Source organism: Puma concolor, chromosome B1 (genome assembly GCF_028749965.1).
Source record: "Puma concolor isolate L17-30 chromosome B1, mPumCon1.1.hap2, whole genome shotgun sequence".
Classification (NCBI taxonomy): domain Eukaryota; kingdom Metazoa; phylum Chordata; class Mammalia; order Carnivora; family Felidae; genus Puma; species Puma concolor.
In genome coordinates, this window is record NC_141670.1 from 177140247 (window position 1) to 177155224 (window position 14978).

Sequence of the window (14978 nt, forward strand, 5' to 3'; positions counted from 1 at the left end):
CAAGTTTATGAGATATTAGATTACAGGACTTCGGAGATGATTCAAACAACATAATGGCTTGTGTTGGATTCTGAGCTCATGAATTGGTCAGGAAGACAAAAATACACACAGGAAATGAGGTGGATTAGTGAGTAAGGAAAGAGAATCTAATTTAAAACTGATTGTAAAATTTACTTATTAACAATTTAAGACACTACACATTCACTTATAAGTATCTTAATAGACTACAAAATGAAAGAGAATTTATGAAGTGTTTAGCTCACAGCATAAAGCTGCTGGAGTTGACAAGTTCATTTTTAATATTTGATTTGAAAATCATGGGCACAGCAGTAGCAAGTTAAAATGCAAATTAAATTTTTCAGGAAACAGGAGAGATGCACATTTTAATTGAATTTCCCATGAATAAAAGGTTATAAAGTCCCCACTGGAGGGAAAGCATCATTGTTTCACAGCCTGAATTTTACTTTGGTTTGGGAGGAAGTCAATGTTCTTCTCTCTCTCTCTTTTTTTTTATTTTGTTCTCCAGTTTGCATTAAGAATGCCCCCTGCTGTCTCAGGGTATTGTCAGAAGAACTAGCAGGACATAAGTTTTATTTTAAAAGCAGTCAGTTAGTGACAAAGGAGGCTAAGTAAATGAGTTCCAAGTGATGGGATAGAAAGTGAATACCTTTGTAAAAGCAGTTCGCTCAAGGACACCGGCCCAGGTAACACTGGGCTTGGGTTTGCATAGAAATGCAGTGTGCATATGTTTTTTTTTTTTTTTTTTTTTCCTGAGAGATCTCAGGGAGCCTAAACTAAAATTTAAATCCCTTGTTTCTTGACCAGCCAAAAGTAACTAGCCTTTTCTCCTGACATACATGCAGCTCTTCACAGCTTCATATTCAACCTTAAGATAAATAAAGAAGGTAAAAAAAAAAAAAATGCTATTCCCAGTTCTAGTAATGTTTTAATGAACTACCATAGTCTCTCCATAAGAGACCTAGAGGCTCTTGTGTTACAGGCTCTCATGTGATTTCTGATGCTGTGTCTATTATCACAGTAAACATACAGATGCAGAAGTTTGTTAAGAAAAGAGTAGTAGAAGGGGAAAAAAAAGGCATCAGGGATTAAATTTTGAAAAGGAACAGATTGCCATGCTCTTTTATTGATGACAGTGATGAGATTTCAGAGTTAATGTCCCAAAGCAATGTCAACAGAGCAGCCCACAGGATAGGAGACAGGGGGGTGGTGTGGCTTCGGTCCAGGGTGCAGGGCTGTCATGTTGCATCTGTGTGAAGTCAGTCCAGGTCCTTGCAAAGCTGGTCACTACAGTGGCAGCTGGAACAAGAAATAAGTGAGGCTGAGAGACTCTGAAGCAATGCAGAAGAGATGTCTGATACACAGTGACTGATGGAAAATTCAGATCCAAATTCGTAGGTAACCAGTGCGGAGAAATATGCCACGCATTTTGTATATTAACTCCATCTGTTTTTAATTTATTTTTTTGTACCTTTGCACAAACTTGCTCAATTTTTTGTTTGTCCTTGAGGCAAGCAGTGGTCTGCAACTAAAACTAGACGTATAACACCAAGAAAGGAAAGGAAAGAAAAACACTACTGATAAATACTATACTGTATTATAGTATGTAAAGGGCAGGCAAAATTCAGTGTTGTATATGGTAAACAAAGAGAAAATTTTACATTTTGATATATTTGAGATATTTGGAATTCTCCCCACACAAACTTCTGTCATCAGGAGCTTCCTTCCCCTCTTATAGTCAAGGATATTTAATATACTGAAAATACCTTTCAGCTTTTACCTTTATATTTCTATTTTAGAAACTGAATCATTTTACTACTTGTGAAATATTATTGAAGTTTTTATTATATGTGTATATGAGGATATGAGTATAAAACTTATGGATACAAATAACATATCCACAGGGAAGGAGATTACATAAACTTTATTCCTTACTACTCTGATAAAACATGAAGTTGATGTTTGTATCATTTATTCTAATTGGCCTAATGCATATCTTAATGTATTACATTAAATAGAAAACCAGTTGCACTTAAATAATGGAACTGTCCTCATTAACAATGATCCAGAGAAGAAATTACATTTCATCAATTAGTTCTGCAGTTATTCCTAGGAAATGTAAGCTATTGCTGTGTGGGATTTTTTGCATATTTAAATATTTATGATTGGTTTATAAATATTTATACTACAATAATTTTGTGGATTAAAAGCAAATGAAAACCTACTATAAATGGATACTAGGATTGACAATTAAGTGAACGGATGGTGGGTGGTAGGTGCCAGGTTTCTTGCTGTTGTAATAGAAGGTAACAGATAAGCAAGGAGAAAGGGCTAGAATGATCCATGTAGTACTGTATTAGAGTTGGACACAGTAGAATGAACCTATTTAGCTGAACATAGATTCAAATGGTTACATATGGAAATATGTATAGATATATGTATATACATAGGATAGTATATACACACGTTGTGTCCTTTCTCCCTCAGCTAGAAGCAACTCAATAGCACTGAGCACAACTGGTGACCTATCCTGGTTGCTAAAAGCATTCTCAAGGAAAGGATCCAGGGCTCCTGGAGTTCTTGGAGAAAGGGTTGATAATCACACTGGGGCAGGAATTATACAAGACGAGACTGGAGCATTTTGTGGTGTCAGAGAGTGTAAGGAAATGCTAATTTCTTTAAAGTTTTTTTAATGTTTATTTATTTTTTTTATTTTGAGAGAGGGAAAGAGAGAGAGAGGGAGAGAGCACGAGTGGGGGAGGGGCAGAGAGAGAGAGAAAGAAAATCCCAAGCAGGCTCCATGCTGCCAGTGTGGAGCCCAATGCAGGGCTTGAACCTGGGAACTGTGAGATCATAATCTGAGCTGAAATCAAGAGTCAGATGCTTAACCGACCTAGCCACCCAGGCACCCAAGGAAATGCTAATTTTTTTTAATAAAAAGCAAAACCTTTGATGGGAGTATGTTAAAGGGACATAGGAGTCAAATGAAAAAGCTTCAAATGGCAAAAGCTGAGCAACAAAACACAGTCGTATTCGATTATAACCCTAAGTACAAAGTAGGTATCCATGAGTTCCATACTAATATAAATAAATAAGACTATAGTTCCACACTTTAAGTGTTATGGGTTGAATTGTGTCCCCAAAACTTCGTATGGTAAGGTGCTAGCTCCCAATACCTCAGAATTTGACTTTATTTGGGAGTAGAGTCGTTGTAAATGTAATTAAGATGAGATTCTACTGGAGTAGGGTGGGCTTCTAATCTAACATGACTAGTGTCCTTTCAAAATCAGGAAAATTGGACAAGATACAAACACAGGAGAAAACTGAACATGAAGGAAGACATGTGGACAATAATCATAGAGCAAATTCTCCTTCATCGCCCTCAAAGGAGGACACCTTGCTTAATCTTGGACTTTCTTGCCTCCAGAACTTTGAAACATTATATTTCTGATATTTAAGCCAACCAGTTAGTGGTAGTTTGTTATAACAGCCCTAGCAACCTAATACAGTGACTTCCATTCAAAGTGTAAGAGTATGGAAAGAGAAAAAAGAGTAACTTTACAGTGGAGAACCCTGAGAAACACTGTCTCAGCCAGGTGATGAGGGTTGCCATCAACAGTTTTAAGTCACACTGATCATATTTACCCTTAATATGATGTGATGAAAAGTACACTTAGTCATCCTCACAAAATCCTATAACCCCACTCTACTCCTAAGAAAAATGTCAGACAAGTCCCAATTAGGGACATTCTACAAAATACCTACGGGCGCCTGGATGGCTAAGTCTGTTGGCGACCAATTTCGGCTCAGGTTATGATCTCACAGCTCCTGAATTCGAGCCTTGCATCGGGCTCTGTGCTGACAGCTCAGAGCCTGGAACCTTCTTCAGATTCTGTGTCCCTCTCTCTGCCCTCCCCTGCTCACATTCTGTCTCTCTCTCTCTATCTCAAAAGCAAATAAACATTAAAGAAAAAAAAAAAAAAAAACCTAACCAGTATTTTCCCAGATTATCAAAGTCATCAAAATCAGGGAAAGTTGGAGGGACTGTCAAAGCCAAGAGGAGCCTGAGCAGACATGATGACTAAATATAATGTGGTGTTCTGAATGGAATCCAAGAACAAAAAAAGGGCATCAGGTTGAAAGTAAGGAAGTTTGAATAACTTATGCACTTTAGTTAATAATATATCAATATGAATTATAACAAGTCTATCATATAAGATGTTGATAATAGGGAAAAACTGGGTATGGGTTATATAAGAAATCTCTGTATTCTCAACTTTTATATAAATCCAAAACTGTTCAAAAATAAAATGTTTATTTAAAAAATAAATGAAAGAAATGGATCAGTCTCAGTCTCACATCTGGTAACATCCTTAAAATGCATAAAACAAAGTAATGTGAAATACAGGTATATTTTACATGAAATTCAGTTCGCAATAATTCCCAACATGGTTATAAAAGCTAAAATGCACATTAAATAAAAAATAGTGTGATCATAAATTATTGACATAAATTGTTCAGTTCAGTGATGCAGAATGTATATTTCAAGCACAATCTCCAACAGTTTTTAATCCTTTCAAAACTATACCTAATAAATTGTTTTCCCTGTCAGTTTATGAGGAATCATAATATTCTTTGATGTATTATTCTCAGACAGTCACATAAACAACTTGTGGTTCATTTCAGTTGAACAATTTTTTTTATGTTCTGCAGTAATGACTTAAAGGAGCAGAGTCAAGATTTATCAGTAATCTTTTTATCTTTTGTATTATAAGCAAAATCAAACGTGTCTAGGGATTTGGGGCAGACTTGCTCTGTCATTCCTTTCCTTGTCAATTTCAAGTTATCACTTCTTAAAATGAACAGAAGTCAAGTAGACCATTTGGAAAAACATCTGAGGCAATGAAATACTGAGTCGTGTGTGGCATATTAATTTTCCCAATAGGACAGCACTTCTTTTTTTCTTTCATTTTTAGCTTCTCCTCTATGTGTGGAGACATTAAGATCTACTCTTGGGGCACTTGGATGGCTCAGTCGGTTAAGCATCTCCAACTGTTGATTTCAACTCAGGTCGTGATCTCATGGTTCATGAGATCAAGCCCTGCATCAGGCTGCAGGCTGATGGTGTGGAGTCTGCTTGGGGTTTTCTCCCTCCTTCTCTCTTTGTCCCTCCCCCCGCTTGTGCTTTCTCTCAAAATAAATAAACATTAAAAAAAAAAAAAAAGATCTACTCTCTCTTAGCAACTTTCAAGTATATAATATAATCACTATGTTGTACATTACATCCCCAAACCTTATTTATCTTATAAGTGAAAGTTCATATCCTCTCACCAACATTCTCTCCATTTCCTCCACTGCCAATCCTTGGCAACCACCATTCAACTCTCCATTTCTAAGTTCAGCTTTTATCCCCTGCTTTTTGTAAGTTCATGTTATGTCACTTCAGATTTACAAAAGACCTACATTAGTACCTGTTTTCACTAACTGCAAGAAATATGAAGAGGATTTTTGTTTTTACCAAAAAAAGTGAAAAGCAAAACCTGGGTTCAGTATTTGTTTTGCAAGGAGCCACATTGGGGGCTTGGCTGAGCAGTGAGAGGGATCCACCAAGCTCCTTCCTGGGAACCTCACTCAACATCTCAGCATCAAGCCACCATAGCTTTGAACTGTGTCTGTGAGCATCTGTGCTTTATCTCAGTTTATTTTGTGCATCTATTTGCAGGATTTATCTGAAGGTATCAGGAAAGCCTAAGAGAGATTAGTTTTTAGGTCTGGGAATGCTCAAAATTTTTCCATATGAAATAATGATAATCACTTCTTCACTTTATGCTGCTTTAGTTTATGAATGTATCATAAGAATACATTCAGATTGGGGCGCCTGGGTGGCGCAGTCGGTTAAGCGTCCGACTTCAGCCAGGTCACGATCTCGCGTTCCGTGAGTTCGAGCCCCGCGTCGGGCTATGGGCTGATGGCTCAGAGCCTGGAGCCTGTTTCCGATTCTGTGTCTCCCTCTCTCTCTGCCCCTCGCCCGTTCATGCTCTGTCTCTCTCTGTCCCAAAAATAAATAAACATTGAAAAAAAAAATTAAAAAAAAAAAAAAAAGAATACATTCAGATGGCAGGGGAAACCTATATAAGTTAGATCATGTAATATTTGTCTTTTGCTGTCTGCCTCATTTCACTTAGCATGATGCCCTCAAGACCCATCTGTTTTGTCACAAATGGCAGGATTTCCTTCTTTTTTAATGCTGAATCGTATTCCATTATACACAAATGAACACACATACAAAATACACATACACGCTACATTTTCTTTATCCATTCAGGTTGCTTTCATGTCTTGGCTATTGTGAACAAGGCTGTAGTGAATGGGGACGGTACAGATATCTCTTCAAGATAGGGACAATAATTCTTAAAAAGAGATTATAAATACTTTTACTGAAAATTCTGTGGGAATAAATAATTGCCGTCTTCTTCCCACTTTATTCATAATCAGCGTTCTTTTTTTTAAGTTTATTTATTTTGAGAGAGAGCCCCTCGCCCGTTCATGCTCTGTCTCTCTCTGTCCCAAAAATAAATAAACATTGAAAAAAAAAATTAAAAAAAAAAAAAAAAAGAATACATTCAGATGGCAGGGGAAACCTATATAAGTTAGATCATGTAATATTTGTCTTTTGCTGTCTGCCTCATTTCACTTAGCATGATGCCCTCAAGACCCATCTGTTTTGTCACAAATGGCAGGATTTCCTTCTTTTTTAATGCTGAATCGTATTCCATTATACACAAATGAACACACATACAAAATACACATACACGCTACATTTTCTTTATCCATTCAGGTTGCTTTCATGTCTTGGCTATTGTGAACAAGGCTGTAGTGAATGGGGACGGTACAGATATCTCTTCAAGATAGGGACAATAATTCTTAAAAAGAGATTATAAATACTTTTACTGAAAATTCTGTGGGAATAAATAATTGCCGTCTTCTTCCCACTTTATTCATAATCAGCGTTCTTTTTTTTAAGTTTATTTATTTTGAGAGAGAGAGCGGTGTGAGCAGGGGAGGGGCAGAGAGAGAGAGGAGAGATTGAATCCCAAGTGGGTTCTATGCTGTCAGCACAGAACCCAAAGTGGGGCTGGATCTCACAAACCCTGAGATCATGGCCACCCAGGCGCCCCAGCATTCATTTCTTGTTGATGAATCAACCCAAGTTAAACCAGTGGAAAATGTGTCAATTTGAATGTTTTGGAATAAGAGAGTTATTATAGGAAGTAGACCTTAGACAATTGTTGGAAAATATAGATCCAGAAAAGGTGTTGGATCAGAGGTTGAGTCACCAACCAGTAAATCAGAGAAACTACGTACTACCAGTGATAGATTAGAACCATAAAAGGTGAGCTTGTGGAGAAGCCTATGAGAAGCCATTGCTTCTAAATAGCTATTGAATCAATGAGTCCACAGCCAAGTGCCTGGGGAGAGCCAAGGTCACTGTTGGCCCTGGCCAGGAGTCTGGAGACCTCATTGGATAAAGAGCAAGCACCTAAGTGAATGCCTGTCACCATATATGATTGGGAACAGACCTTCAGAGAATAATAGATGCTGCTTTATTTCTGCATTCCAAGTGCACGTATGTCATTTTGATGAACTCTAATTTGAAAGAATATAAGGAAATATAGCTCCTAGTCTAATGAAGTTCACTACAGTAAATGTCATATGTATACTCTGTCCTTGTAAAAAATTAGATAAAGCTATGAAGTGTGTCTGTGCTTAAAATCTTAGTTTATGTATGTTCAGGATATTAGAACACATCTTTGGCTTTTTTAAAAGGTTTTGGATTCTAGTTAGTTAACATACAGTGTTATATTAGTTTCAGGTGTATCATATAGTAATTCAACAATTCCATACATTACCCTGTGCTCATTATGACAAGTGCAGTCCTTAATCTTCATCATCTATTTAACTCTTCCCCCCACCCCCTTTCCCTGTGGTAACCATCAGTTTGTTCTTTATAATTAAGAGTCTGGTTTTTTTTGTCTCTTTGTCTCTTATTTTTTTCCTTTTGCTTATTTGTTTTGTTTCTTAAATTCCATATATGAGTGGAATCATATGGTATTTGTCTTACTCTGACTGACTTATTTTGCTGAGTATTGTATTCTCTAGCTCCATCCATGTTGTTTCAAATAGCAAGATTTTATTCTTTTTATGGCTTAATAATATTCCATTATGTATATAAATATATAAAACTTCTTATCCATTCATCTATCAATGGATACTTGAGCTTTTCCATATCTTGGACATTGAAAATAATGCTGCTATAAACATAAAGGTGCATGTATCCCTTTTAATTAGTGTTCTTGTATTCTCTGGGTAAACACTCAGTAGTGTGATTGATTGTTGGATCATAAGGTAGTTCTATTTTCAATTTTTTGAGGAATCTCCCTACTGTTTTCCAAAGTGGCTGCACCAATTTGCATTCCCAACAACAGTGTAAGAGGTTTCCCCTTTCTCCACATCTTTGTCAGTACCTCTTGTTTCTTGTGTTGTTGATTTTAGCTATTCTGACAGGTGCGAGGTAATATATCATTGTAGTTTCGATTTGCATTTTCCTGATGATAAGTGATGATGAGCATCTTTTCATGTGTCTGTTGGCCATCCAGATATCTTCTTTGGACAAAGATGGCACAAAGAAATCAGATGTTCCATGCTCATGGATTGGAAGGACAAATATAGTTAAAATGTCTATATTACCTGAAGCAATCTACACATTTAATGCAATCTCTATCAAAACACCAATAGCATTTTTCACAGAAGTAGAACAAACAATCCTAAAATTTGTGTGGAACTACAAAAGACCCCAAATTGCCAAAGAAAACTTGAAAAAGAAATGCAAAGCATCATATTCTGGACTTCAAGTCATATTACAAAGCTATAGTAATCAAAACAATATGGTCCTGGCAAAAAAATAGACACATAGATCAATGAAACAGAATAGAAAATCCAGAAATAAACCCATAATTATATGGTCAATTCGTTTTTGACAAAGCAGGAAAGAATATCCTGTGGAAAAAAGAGAGTTCCTTCAACAAATGGTGTTGGGAAAACCAGACAGCAACATGCAGAAGAATGAAACTAGACCATTTTCTTACACCATACACAAAAATAAGCTCAAAATGGACTAAAGGCCAAAATGTGAGGCAATAAAAATCCTAGAAAAGAACACAGGTAGTAATTTTCCTGACATTGGCTATAGCCAACTTCTTTCTAGGTACATCTCCTGGGGCAAGGAAGAAAATAAAAAATAAATTATTAGGACTACATCAAAATAAAAAGCTTCTTGTTGGAATGAGCACTGGGTTTTATACATAAGTGATGAATCACTAAATTCTATTCCTGAAACCATTACTACAGTATATGTTAACTAACTTGGATTTAAATTTAAATAAATACATAAAGTTAGTAAATAAAAAAAATAAAAATAAATAAAAAGCTTCTGTAAAGTGAAGGAAACAATCAACAAAACTAAAAGGCAAACTATGGAATGGGAGAAGATATTTGAAAATGACATATCTGATTAAATATACATCTAAAATATATGCAAACTATATACACAAAATATGCAGTATATAAATATATAAAAATATCAACACTCAAAAACAAATAATCCAATTTTAAAATGGGCAGAACACATAAACAGACATCTTTGGCCTTTTAAGTACCAGAATACATCCTCTTTTAGACAACTGAATGGACCTAGATAATGTTATGTTTAGTGAGGATCATACACGTTGAGATCTCACAATACTGCCGTTTCATGAATGTTCTCATCAAAAAGGTAAGAAAGAAAATAAGAAACACTACTGGAACTTCTATGACCATGTGAATGAGTGAAATCAGCAGATATACCTGTGGACAAAATACTATTATGTAGTGGAAATGTCTATGGATAGATCAGAGGACACGAAGGCAAATTAGTAGCCTGCAGTTAGCAGTGGAGGGCTGAGGAAGTCCCAGAACACAAACTGGTATCGTCGGAGACAACATCAACAGTGTGTAAATGCTATGACTATGTTGATCATCATAGACTTCAGATAGGCTGTGACTGCAGCTTAGCTCCTTTACTTCCTGGTTACGGGACCCTGATCAGTCCCGCTAATCCTTACTTTTTTCATTCTAGAATTGTATAAAACTTGCCAAAAGAGAAACTATCTCAAAAGTTGTTATTAAGAAGAATAATAAATGTTTGTAAAACCCCAGCACACGATGTCCAGCACAGAGTAAGTCCTCCGTAAACATAAGCTCAGTGCAGGCAGGAATTTTTATCTGCTTTGTTCATTAGTAAATCCTCAGCATCAGGCACTTAGTCAGCCTTTAAGATCCTTAATTAATTAATGGCATCTGCTTGTATTGCTGTTTTGTATTTGTTGTGAATGTGAGGTGATGAGGTGGACAATATTCCTAAGGACAGATATCACATGTTTTTAAATCTTCAACCCACCTAGGTGTTTAAAGGAGTTTAGAGGAAATAGATTTGCTGTTGGATTTTCGATATAATGGGGTCTCTACATTCTGAGTGGAGTCAGTCTTTCTTTTAACATTCTTATTCCTCAAGAGCACTCCCCACCAAAAACCCTTCACATGAATGCTCTCTTAAAGGCTTGTGGTGGTCACTTTAGATTTTTACTTCTGACCTCGGGCACTGTAGCATCTCTTTGCTGAACAAAATGCTGTTATTTCCCAGCTCTCAGAAGCTATTTTATAACACTTGCAGTCATGTGTCATGCTGCCTTCTTTTTTTTTCCTGTTAGCTCCTAGGAATAGCAAATGCCATCGTTGTTTCATGTTACCCTTGCAATATCTTGCATATAAAGTGGGGACAGAGTGTGCCATTCTAAAGGCTACAGCCATTTCTACAGTCTGGGGTGAATGTCAACATCCTCCCTTTGCCCTTATAGGGAGTGGCGAACTGAAAATGCACATGATTCTGATAGAGCTGTTGCTGTGTATGTAATCACGCAAAAGGCTCTGCTTAGTTTGAATTGAGTTAGTCTTTGCAGACATTTTTCTGCTTTTAAGATACATGGATTCTCTCTGGTAAGGACAAGTAGTGAGGGTGAAATTAAAAGCTGAGAGAAAAATGAATTCACCCCAAAGAGAGAGTCAAGCCCCAAGTTGTTCCAAGTAATATGGAAATAAGCCAGCACCTGAGAAAGATGTGACTCATAGAAGAACTTGAATCAAAGAGAACAGCCAATACATTAGAGAAAGAACATTATCAGAAAGCCAATTTTTAACCTTTTCTTTTCTACATTACAGTTTCCTTCCATTTAAGACAAACTCCCTGGTCAAACTGCCTGTTACTAAAGCCTGAATTAATCACTTATTAATTACATGTCTTTGGGGAGTTCATATATCCTCTCAATGCTTCAGTGTTTTATCTAGAAAATGGGGATAATAACGGCTATGTCATAGGATTGGTGGGATAATTAAGTGACTACACACACACACACACACACACACACACACACACACACACACACTAGTGTCTTGTCCTAGCAAGTGCTGGCTATGAGGTTGTTATTATTACCAGCAATGTGATTATCCCCAAGAGCTAATAAATTCTTAAACATGAGAGCATTGCTCTAGCTGTGTTTAGGCACCTTCGTCCATGTTTTGGGGTGAAGCATGCTCAGGAATAAGAAAGTAGTGAGAGACAGCTGGAGGTATTCTGTAAGGGAGAAAAAGCAGTGACAAGCAAGACAGGGTGGCTTTTGAGGACACATAAGGAGTGATCTCAAAAAAACTTGGGAAGAGAATTAGACTTTCTAGAATTAGACTCCTATATTCAGTATGGGAGTTCACATATTGTTGTATGTATATTTAAAGTAACAAATACACTAGAGGCCTAGAGAACTTGGGACACTAAGGTTTTATTATTTTAATTAAGATTTATTTATGTCACAAACATTATTTATTGACCACCTGTGTGAGCCTGACACTTTAGTAAGTGTTGCACATACAGCTAGAACTTAGATTTGTTGGGGAGAAACATAATGAGCAAGTAAACAGATGTATACAAGATATTTACAAATCATGATAAGGTCAGTGAAAGTGCATAATGATAGAGAGTAATTTCTGAGTACATATTAAGGTTATCAGGAAAGGATTTTCCTTTTTTTTTAAACTTTTGTTCATTTTTGAGAGGGGGAGGGGCAGACCGAGGGGGACAGAGGATCCAAAGTAGGCTCCACTTTGACAGCAGAGAGCCCAATGCAGGGCTCAAACTCAGGAACCATGAGATCATGACCTGAGCCAAAGTCAGATCCACCAGGTGCCCCTATCAGGAAAGGATTTTCTGGAAGGAAAAAAAAAAGACTTTAGCTGAAATGTAAAATATGTAAAAGAGAAAGTCAATAAAAAGCCAAGAAAATAGTTAACCAGGCAGAAGGAATAGCAGTGCAAGTTCCTGAAGCACAAGAAAAGCTCGATTTCAGGATGCAGAAAGGAAGCCAGTCTGGTTGGAGTTCGGTGTGGCAGGAAGGGTGGTAGGAGATGATGCAGCCAAGAAAGACAGAATCCAAGTCAGATTCAACCTGGAATATACGGGTAAGGATTGTGGATTGTGTTCTAAAATAAAGAGAAATCATTCATAGGTTTTAAGTGGGGAAATGAAATAATAGGCTTTATGATGTAAAAATACTGTAGATGAATTTTACATATTTCTAAAGCAAATCTCTCCACCTTTGCCTTCGATCAAGATGTCAAGTTTTCCTCTCTAGTGGATTTTTCCAAGCAACACACAGATACACTGATTTTTTCCCCTTCCATCTTTAAAAAACAAACAAAAAAACTATCAACCCTTCTTCCTACTTCAGTTATCATCTTATTTCCCTCATTTACTTTACATTATAAAGAAGGAAAATGACTGAATGGGAGAATATATTTGCAAATAATATATCTGCTAAAGGGTTAGTATCCAAAATATATTTTAAAAAACTTATGTAACTCAACACCAAGAAAAACAAAATCCCACTAAATTATGGGCAGAAGACATGAACAGACGTTTCTCCAAAGAGAGATGGCCAACAGACACATGAAAAGATGTTCAACATCACTTATCATTAGGGAAACACAAATGCAAACTATAATGAGATATATCACCTCACAACAGTCAAATGGCTAAAATAAAAAAAAATACAAGAAATACATGTTGGTGATGATGTGGAGAAAAAGGAACAATCTGTCATTGTTGGTGGGAATGCAAACTGGTGCAGCCACTGTGGAAAATATTAGGGAGGTTCCTCATAAAGTTAAAAATATAAATACCATATGATCTAATAATTCCACTACTGGATATTTAGCCAAAGAATATGAAAACACTAATTTGAGAAGATACATGCACCCCTATGTTTATAGCAGCATTATTTACAATAGCCAAATTATGGAAGCAGCCCAAGGGTCCATTGACAGATCAATGATAAAGAAGATGTGGTATATATACATATATATGTGTGTGTACACACACACACACACAATGGAATATTACTCAGCCAAAAAAGAATGAAATCTTGCCATTTGTAATATCATTGATGGATCTAGAGGATATAATGCTAAATGAAATAAGTCAGAGAAAGAAAAATACCATATGGTTTCACTTATATGTAGAATTTAAGAAACAAAACAAAGAAAGAAGAGACAAACCAAAAAACACTCTTAATTATAGAGAACAAACTGATGGTTACCAGAGGGAAGGTGGGTGGGGATGAAATAGGTGATGGGAATTAAGATTGCCCTTTTCATGATAAGCACTGAGTAATGAATTGCTGAATCAGTATATTGTATGCATGAAACTAATGTAACACTGTATGTTAACATGATAACTATACTACAATTAAAAATAAAAAGAAAATGACTTGAAAGTTGTCTGTACTCTCTGCAGTTTAGCTACTTCCATTCTCTCTCTCTTTTTTAACTGAATCATGCATCACTGACACACAATGTTATATTGGTTTCAGGTATATAACATAATGATCCAACAATTCTAGGAGTGCCTGGGTGGCTCAGTAAGTTAAGCATTTGACCTTTGATTTCAGTTCAGGTCATGATCTCATGGTTCCGGAGATTTTGCCCCATCGGGCCCTGTGCTCTGTCAGTATAGAGCCCGCTTGGATTCTCTCTCTCTTCCTCTCTCTCTGCCCCTACCCTATTCTTTCTCTCTCAAAATAAATAAGCTTAAGAAAATAATGACACAACAATTCTATACGTTACTCAGTGCTCACTATGTTAAGTATAGTCACCATACAACATTATTGCAATATTATTGACTATATTCTTTATGCTGTACTTTCCATTCCTGTGACTTATTTTATAACTGATAGTTTATATCTCTTAGTCCCCTTCACTCACCTTCTCTCAATCTCAATCTGAGTAGATTTTCAACTGCACCACTCTGCTCTTTGTCATGGTCGTCAATGACATCACTGAAGCTACTTTGTCTGTTCTCAGGCTTTGTCTCAGTTGACCTATTAGCATCCTTTGCCATTGTTTATGCCATCTCCTTCTAGAAACCTCTTCATCATTGGCTCCCAGGATACCACACTCTCCTGGTATCCGTCCCACTTTTCTGGATCTTCAGCCACTTTTGATGGTTCCTTCTCATTCTCTAAATGTTGGCATCTCCTGTACCGTTTCTGTATTCTATGTAGAGAATATATTCTCTATTCTGTTCTATATATTCTACCTTTTCTATTCAACACTCGTTTCATTATTTGATCCATTCTCATGGTTTTTAACTATCATCTGTATTCTGAGGTCTCTCACATTTATATCTCCATCTTGGACCTCTAACCCTGAACTTTAGACCCTCATATATAACGTCTACTTCACAACTGTGATGTCTAATAGGCATCTGAAACTTAATATGTTACAAACATTGCTCCTACTGCCCATCCCCCTCAAAAGAA

General features: G+C 36.5%; 1 long non-coding RNA gene across 1 annotated transcript; it reads right to left on the reverse strand.

The window, feature by feature from the left end:
* Nucleotides 1–1106: 1106 nt before the first annotated feature.
* Nucleotides 1107–14488, reverse strand: LOC147582052 (uncharacterized). Its single transcript, XR_015249831.1, has 3 exons — nucleotides 14422–14488; nucleotides 8544–8722; nucleotides 1107–1317 (listed from the first exon to the last, which is right to left on the reverse strand). It is a non-coding gene; the product is annotated as an uncharacterized LOC147582052 (long non-coding RNA).
* Between the last annotated feature and the right edge of the window lie 490 nt (nucleotides 14489–14978).